This window comes from Ananas comosus, linkage group 9 (assembly GCF_001540865.1).
Source record: "Ananas comosus cultivar F153 linkage group 9, ASM154086v1, whole genome shotgun sequence".
Classification (NCBI taxonomy): Eukaryota; Viridiplantae; Streptophyta; class Magnoliopsida; order Poales; family Bromeliaceae; genus Ananas; species Ananas comosus.
The window spans coordinates 11,999,084-12,008,736 of NC_033629.1; positions in this window are offsets into that span (position 1 = coordinate 11,999,084).

Below are 9,653 nucleotides of genomic sequence, written 5' to 3' on the forward strand. Positions count from 1 at the left end.
GTTAATTTATGGTAAATATGTGTGAAGACCCCTCAACTATAGACGATTTTGAAATAGACCCGTTGACTAGTATTTTTTTTTATTAAAATCTTCATAACTTCTAATTTTTTATTTTTGTTCTTATACTCGAAATTAAGTAATCCTATAAGTTATTAACAGTTAATTGAGCTAGTTTTATTACTAAAAAGTAATTCAAGTCAGTAAATTAATTTGGCAAAATGACCAATATATTATTAAAATTTTAAAATATTTGACAAATTATTAAAATTCCAAAAGATCTAAAAAAACATAAAAGTCGATCGTGTCGTTTCAAATGTCATATAGTTGAGGGGCCACTCTGCATTTATACCTCAGCAACAGAAACAATGGCAATCGTGTAATTTTGTGAGGATATTTGGGCATTTTTGCTTAACCAATATCGGTGAATAGGTCAACAACTTATTATATATATCCAATAATCCAAGAATTTGTCAATAAATAAATATTCTAATGCTTAAATATTTAAAATATTTCCCAATATTAAAATGCATATAGCAGTTGTTTTAATTTCCATTGCTTAATACTTTTTTTTTTGTTCATAGAACTGCTCATAAAAACACCAGAAGTTTTTCCAAATAAACGTTTGTCTATTAATTCATTTCAAATAAATGATTCAAACACCAATTTAATTAACTTAAAGTCAAAATGTTAAATTATATAAAATAATTATTATTTTTCAAAAACTTTAGTTGGTGGGTGTGTTTGGTTCGCTTCTTTTTCACCCTGGAATCGAAATTGGAATGGGTAAATCCGTTTGTGGGTGTTTGGTAAGCAGGAGTCTCATTCCGATTCCGATTCCCGAGTGGAATGGGAATTCCCCAATCACCTTTTTTTTTTAATCCGGCCTAGGAGGCCGGATTGGAAGTTGAATCCCGACGAAATGGATATTTATTCGGATTAAATTTATTTTTTCAATTTTTTAATTAAAATATGAGTTAAAATTTAAAAATTAAATATATAATTTTAAATTTTAATTTGAACTTAAATTAAAAATTAAAATTTAATCAAGTATTTCGAATCTAACTTATTAATTTGAATTTAAATTAAATTTTAATTTATATAAATTTTTATTCAAATTTTATTTCAAACTTAAATTAAATTTATGGATTCAAATTAAAATTTAAATTGTAATTTTAAGTTTGAATTTGAATAAATCAAAATTTTAGTTTCATATTTTGAATTATCCACTTAACTTCAAAGTTTAATTTTTTTAAACAAAATATATTTAAAATTTTGACATTATTTCAAAATTTTGATGTAAATTTTTAATATTTAATATTTAATTTGAATTTAAATTAATATATTATAAAAATAATGTTAGTATATTAATTTGATTACGTTTTTTATATTCACCTGAACCAAACACCGATAATGGAAATGATTTATTCCGATTCCGATTCAGGTGATAAACCAAACAGAATTAGGTAATGAGTCATTTCGATTCCGATTCCTGCTTATTTTGATTCCGACTACAAACCAAACATGCCCTAATACTTTTAATATTTATATTCAACACTCTCTTTCATATATGGGTTCGATACTTTTTAATAGATTTAGAACGTGAAACTAAATTCAATTGAAGAAAATTAAATGAAGGTAGGAGGGTCACTAATTCGAACTCAACACTCCCTCTTACGTCTGGGCCCAAGATTTTCTGTTGTGATATCATGTTAAATTATGTAAAGCAATCATTAGTTTTAAAAAACATAAGCTATAAGAAATAGATACCTATAATTTTTAAATTCAACACAAAATGATAGTATTACATTTGAATTGTGTGATATCAAAGTCACACATTTTAAGGACTCGAACAATCGAAAATCAAAATGACTTAGAAAATATGAAACAATTTAAAATCAAAACAATTAGAGTCAAAATGTGCCAAACCATGATAATACGATTTCCCAAACAAGAGTACAATCCAACAATTTTGTAGAGCTTCTGGTAACTCGATTTTCCAATTAGGCCATGTTTGGATGCATAGTTAAAAAACTCCATGGGATTTTTATTTTATGGTTTTGGTTTAAATGAAATACGGAATTCTGTAACTATAAAAAAATTCCATAGCTTCATTTTTAAGCTGTTTGGATACAGATCATACAATTCCACAGTATTTATAATAATTAAATCTCTAAAATTTTAAAATTCAAAATTCAAAATTCAAAATTTAAAAATAAAAATTTTAAAATTAAAATTCAAAATTCAAAATATAAAATTAAAATTTAAAATAAAAAATAAAAAATTTATATTATATTTTATGTTTTAAATTTGGAATTTGGAATTTGGAATTTGAAATTTAAAATTTGAAATTTGAAACTTTAAATTTTAAAATTTAAAGTATACCATTTAAACTTTAAAATTTGAAATTAAAAAAATCTATAATTAAAATTTAAAATTTAAAATTTAATAATTTACTTCCGAATTTCAAAATAGATGCTCTAATTTGATATTTTTAATTTCTACTAGAGAAAGTTGTAATGATTTTATAATGACATTTTAGTAACAACGTATATAACATGTCTAAACTATGAATTATTTTGAACCGACAACTCAACCTTTCAATATTTTAATCTTACTATCCAACTTTTTAATTTATTTGATTTGAGTCAGTAAAATTTAGGCTAATTTTACAAACTAATTGTTTATTTTAATAAATTTATAGTCACGATAATTGCATGAAGCATATTACCTAAACTTGTATCAACAAATATCGCATTCAAACTTTGAAATCAAAATATCGCTAATTGACTCAAATCAAATAAATTGAAAGACTGGTTAGTACAATTAATATTTTAAAAAGTTGAATAGTTTTTTTTTTTTTTTTTTTTTGAGAGAGAAAGGTAGCACGCTACCTGTTTCATTCATTAAAGATATGAACTAACTACAAGGGTGAGGCCAGGGCCCCTGACAGAACGGCGAAAAAAAAAAAAAAAAAAAAACGTTAAATTGGGAGAAGAAGATGATCCCACTCTTGCACTAGCTGCTTAAAGTATAGAACGGCTTGCCCAGGGTTCAGCTGGATCCTTCTAAAGATGGAATCATTTCTTACCTTTCAAATGGTCCACCAACCGCCTATCAGGTCGGTTAGTCTGTTTCTCTTCGTGTGTGCACCCTCCGTACTCTTCCACCTGTCCCAAACTAGGTTCCCAAAAGATTCACTTCCAAATGGTCCACTTGTTCCAAAAAGTTAGATAGTTGATTTAAAATAGTCCATGGTTTAGATAAATTCTATATATTTTTACCTAATATTTTGTGTAGTAACACTATTCACACATCAGTTCATCAAATAGGAGATAAAGAAAGAGGATCTGAATTTGTAAATGAAACTGTGAAGGGTGGTTGGAAATTAACGAATGAAGAGAGAGAGAGAGGGAGAGAAAGAAAGAGAGGGACTTTCATTTTTATAGCCGTTGAACCTTCAAATCTCCGAGGCAAATTATTGCCTATTTCGCCAATAAATGTATGGAACTTTAGTGCTAAGAGTGGGTAGGATATGAAATAAAAACGAAGTGGTGGTTAAGTAGTTTATTTTAACAAATGTTACATGAAAATGGATGCTTAATGAAATTTTAAGCAACTAGATTTGCCTCTCTGTTTTTTTTGTTGTCCTTTCACTGACCTAAAAGAGGATAAAATTACTGAGATGAAAACGTTTAATCACTTACAATCTAATAAATAGTTAGATACGTGTTTGCAATAAAGTCCGGGATTCAAGCAACTGTATGTTTAGCCATTTAGTTTGAACTATATTCCCGTATTAAGTTACCATACTAGTGAAGAGTCCCGCGCTTTGCAGCGAGTAGAAACTATAGTATTAATTAATAATAATAAAATATTAAATATTTTTTTGTGTATTTCACTTGATACATCTACCAACGATGGAGAGAGAGAGAGTAAAATAGCTCATTCTAAATAAAAATTAAATGGGAGAGATGAAGAGACGTATGTTGAGAAAGAGAGAATAAAATGGGAGAGATGAGGAGACGAATGTTGAGAGAGAGAGTAAAATGGTTCATTCTAAATAAAAATTGAATGGGGAGATGAATAGACGTATGTTGAGAGAGAGATAGTAAAATGGCTCATTTTAAATAAAAATTAAATGGGGGAGATGAAGAGACGTATATTGAGAAAGAGAATAAAATGGATCATTCTAAATTAAAAAAATTTCAAAATTAAAAGGTTATGACACATCAGCTTAAAACATTGGGGATTCATAAAGAGTAATAGATATGCATATGGGGCCTATGTAGAGAGATATATTATGGTAACTTGTGGTGCTAATTTCTAAACATTTGACATGTTATCTCCAAACTTTTGAATTTGACATGTTGTACCTAAATTTTTGAAGTTGTTTCAATCTGATTTAATATTTGGGTAAAAAAATTGTTGCACACTTCTGATGCATCCAAAAAGTTACCTATTCCCTATATATCTTCCTTTTCTTTCATGAGCTTAAATTCCAAATGAGTTTGTGCAATATTAAACATGAGATTAAACACGGCTCTAAATAGTATTGATAAATTTTTTTGGTTTTCGGTAAATTATTTTTGTGTTCTTTTAGCTAATTTCAATCACACCCTTAAAAAATATGAGAATATCACAATTTCAGCAATATGTTTTTCTTTTTTTAAAAAAATTTCTGAGACGAGTTAATTTTATTCCTGCCTTTTAAAATTTTGAAAATATTATAAACCATAAATGCGACAAGCTGGGCTAAATTGGGCTTGGACCCAATTTGGGCTAGAATTTTAACATTCGGCTTGAGTTCGACATTCGAACACACTTAGTCCACCCATAAAACAAACTTGGGCTTGGTCTTATCAAACTTAAACTTTCATTAGCTTTTTTTAAAAAATAAAAACTTTATATATCATTTGACACTTCTCCGTTGCAATTTCCAATAATATTTTAAAGCACTAGAGGATATAGGCTCTTAAATCATTTTTTTTAATTATTTTTATTTTTTTGGACGCTCTAAAATATCAAAATAAGTATATGCATTATCAAAATAAGCTGAAATACGAAAGGTAATCTATAAATCAGTATAGTTAAAAAAAAGGCACCAAAAAGACAAAAAAGAACAATATTTGAATGCAATAAACTAGTTTTGATGGGATTTAGATTTATATATCATTGAAGTTTCCATGGAATAGGAGAAAGAATTAAAAGTAGTTCTTGAATTTTAATTTTAACCTTTTATTGTCAACACCTTAGATACTAGGTATATTGACATCATAAGATAATATATTTTTATATCTAACATTATCACCAATCAGAATATATTTGGATAAGAAGAAGGAATTAACGAATCTTAAAGTTGGATGTTAATTAAGAAAAAGAAAATTAGGAATTCACATTATTGATGTATATTGTTAGATGAAACAATTCCCTTACAATATTAATGCTATGGAGAAAATTTAAATTTTTGGACTTGATAATTCTTAATACGTTATCATATTGGAAGCATATTAGCACCTCACAAACTAGTAGTGTGGCGATTTGACACCTAAATACTAATCTAGAGGTTGGAAATTGGATCCACACATAAGCTTAAATATATGGTTTGTGCCCTATAATTTGAGTTGGTTGTCAGATTATTGGCATTAACGCTAGCCATTAATTCCAAAAGCTTGAGTTACCAGAAATATACAACTAATTCACTTAAAGCGTACAGATAGAGTCCCCACGGGTCTTGATTATGATTCGGCTCAATTCGACCTCGATTCCGTAATTTAGAACGTGACTTGACTTAATCTGACTTCTCGTCATAGGGCAGGATATATATATATATATATACTGTGTTTTTTAAGCCAACAATCTCCCCAATATCTATGCAAATTCATAGCATACGGGAATTAAATCTATAACCTTTGGTTTTGATACCAGTTGTTGCATATATCAATGGTACTAACCATGAAATCTAAAAGCTCGAGCTGTTAAAACTAATTCACTTAAACCATACAGACATAGTGCGCACGTGTCTCAATTATGACTCGATTCAACTAACCTTCCTCCACTTCGAATATGACTCAATACAACCTGATCTCCCGCTATTTCGAATGTAACTTAATCCAACCTAGTCTGCCGCCACAAGACAATATGCCGGCCCCTTTAAGCCAATATTGGTATCAATAGGTGTCTAAAATCTTTTCTCTGGGGAGGCCTCAAATGATCGAAATGAGCCAATCTAAAATATTTATAATATTACCGACCGCCCCTAGAGCAAGTGACAAAGGGCTTGGTGGTTGGTACCCGAGATCCCAAGTTCGAATCCTAATTGATTCACATTTCTAGCTAAGTTTATTTCTAAATAAAATAAATGAAGCGGATAGCATGTTACCTATCTCTCACAAAAAAAAAAGAAGAAGAAATATTTATAATATTCAAGATATATACAATGGAGCGAAAGTGAAACTTTTGAAAAAGTTGTAAGGGGCTCATACTGCACTTTACCCAGAATTCAAACAAGTAGCTCCTGGAGAATGGGTACTTGGCATATTTTAGTGAATATTAGCTAGTGCCAAAATAACTGAAGTAATTAATAAATAACTACAAATATATAGAAAAATGAAGCTTTATGTAGTTGTGAACATTTCATACTAACCAATACAGAAGTGTTGAGATTGTAAAAGGATTTCTTTGTCATGACTTTTTCACTGTACGTAGCCCAATCGCGTATATGCAAATGCGAACAATATATTAAACCTTGTGTCCCTTGTTTTTAAACGCCACGCGCGCATATATGGAAAACCCTTTTCTGTGAATGTAGCTGGTTTGGAATATATTCTGGCTATACATGCATATTTTATCCTCAATCTTTTGACATTTTTGAAGAGAGAGAGAGAATTCAGCTGAGATACTTTTGAAAATATGAAGACTTCTAGGCTATTAATTTTTTTTTTTTTTAACGATGGGACTTCCAGATTAACGATATATTCTATTAGATTTAGTTTAGAATATTTAAATTATCTAAAAGATAAATTTCATAATTTTTAAATATTACTTATAGTATCAAAAGACTTAAAATTAGTAATTTTAGAGGCCCTTTGTACTGCTGACTCAATATTATTAGTAAGCAAATATATATAGTGTAGCTATTAAGAGTACGGAGACCTCTGTACTCCTAAGTCCTTTTTGATGATGAGGCTTTCGAATCGACGATCAGCTTCATTAGACTTGATCTAGTATATTTGAAATATTTAGAAAATATTTTTTTTGAATTTTCGATATTATTTATCTAATGATCAAAATAATTCGAAATTAATAATTTTTAATGATTGATCTATGTCGTTTGCAAGTTCAACAATGCTCAAATATTCAAATAAGATAAAATTTTGATAGAAAATATTTTTATACTATTTCTGATCGAAAATTTAGTACTACATCATTACTTTTTATGAGATATTTATTTTCAACAATTAATTTTGAGTCTTTTTTATTACTAAATAAATAATATTGAAAAATCATAAAATTTATTTTCTAGATAGTTTCAACACGCTAGATCAAGTCTAACAAAGCCGATATATCGTCGATTTGAAGGTTACATTATCGAAAATAACTTAGAAACACGGAAATCTCCGTGCTTCTAATAACACAAGACACCTACTCTATATATATATATATATATATATATATATATATATATATATATATATATATATATAGTAAGTCTTCTGTATTTTCGAAAGTACGGAGACCTCCGTACTTGTAAGTTGTTTTCGATGATAGGAAATCCAATTCGACGATCGGCTCCGTTAAGTATAATCTACCCTATTAGAACTATTTAGAAACCAAATTTTATAATTTTTGACATCATTTACCAAGCAATTAAAAGGTTTCAAAAATGACTATTTTAACAGTCGATGTGGCACGTTTTTAAGTTCAACGGTGTAGAAGTATCCAAATTAGATAAAAATTTAATAGAAAATTCTACTTAACATCAATAGCAAGACCAATACTTCCGATTTGAAATTTGAATTCTTTATTACTATTTTTTATGAGATTTTCATTTTCAGCCGTTCATTTTTAGACTACTCGTTTGATTGGTAAATGACGCCGAAAAATTATGAAATTTAGTTTCNGTATAATCTACCCTATTAGAACTATTTAGAAACCAAATTTTATAATTTTTGACATCATTTACCAAGCAATTAAAAGGTTTCAAAAATGACTATTTTAACAGTCGATGTGGCACGTTTTTAAGTTCAACGGTGTAGAAGTATCCAAATTAGATAAAAATTTAATAGAAAATTCTACTTAACATCAATAGCAAGACCAATACTTCCGATTTGAAATTTGAGTCATTTATCACTATTTTTTATGCGATTTTTATTTTCATCCGTTCATTTTGAGACTACTTGTTTATTAGACAAACGAAGTCAAAAAATTATGAAATTTGGTTTCTAAGTAGTTCTAATAACGTAGATCATGTCTAACGGAACCGATCGCCGAATCGGATGCCTCATTATTGAAAACAACTTATAAGTACGGAGGCTTTCGTATTTTCGAAAGCATAGGAGCCTAGCTCTCTCTCTCTCTCTCTCTCTCTCTCTCTCTCTCTATATATATATATATATATATATAACCGTTAGATCAGCACTGTTGATCATTTACACCCGTTAGATTATACTATTCAACCGACCACCCACTCAATCCTAGGAGGCCCATATCATCCTAACCACATATTTTTTAATTTAAACGCTAAAAACTTACAAGCACCAATGTTTTGATACTTTCAAAAGTTTAAGAGCTCAATTATATATATATATATATATATATATATATATATATAATTAATTTATTTTCACATGCGCGGCGCCGTCAACTTTCTCAGCTTCATGGGGAAGCAACAAATGAGTATCTCTAAGTACACTACATATACTTTATATAGCTCATGCAATGAATGAAGCAATTACAACTCCCATTAATTAGAAATCTAAAGGAATCTAATGGGTCCTCTTCTAATCATCAATTATTCATTAATTTAGTATGTAAAACCATATACATATGTATATATATTTAAAGAATAATATATATATAGAGCTAGTCTCCTATATATACTATCTATATTACGGGGATCCGATACTATAGTCTCGTTTTCGATTTTAGGGTGTTCAAATCAACGATCCACACCGTTAAAATTGATCTAGAGTATTTAAATTTTTAGAAATAAAATTTTATATTTTTTCGACATAGTTTACTTTATGATCAAACTATTTTAAAATTGACTATTTTAAAATTGTCAATTTTCAATGGCTACTATAGTGAGTTTGAAGTTTAACGGTATAGAAGAATCTAAATTTCTTCAAATTTTGATAGAAAATACTTTAAACTATCTAGATTAAGGTTAACATTCTTGATCTTGAATTTAAAAGTCCTATGCTCAAATTTTAAAAATTATTCAATTTTCACCGTCCATTTTGACATAATTTATTTATTAAGTAAACGATGTCGAAAAAAACTAAAATCTTATTCCTAAGAACTTCATATACCCTATATCATATTTAACGGTATGGATCGTTAATTTGAACACCCTAAGAATGAAACCAAGACTATAGTACCGGAGCTTCGGTACTATAGATAGTATAGTAGCCTAATTCTATATATATATATAT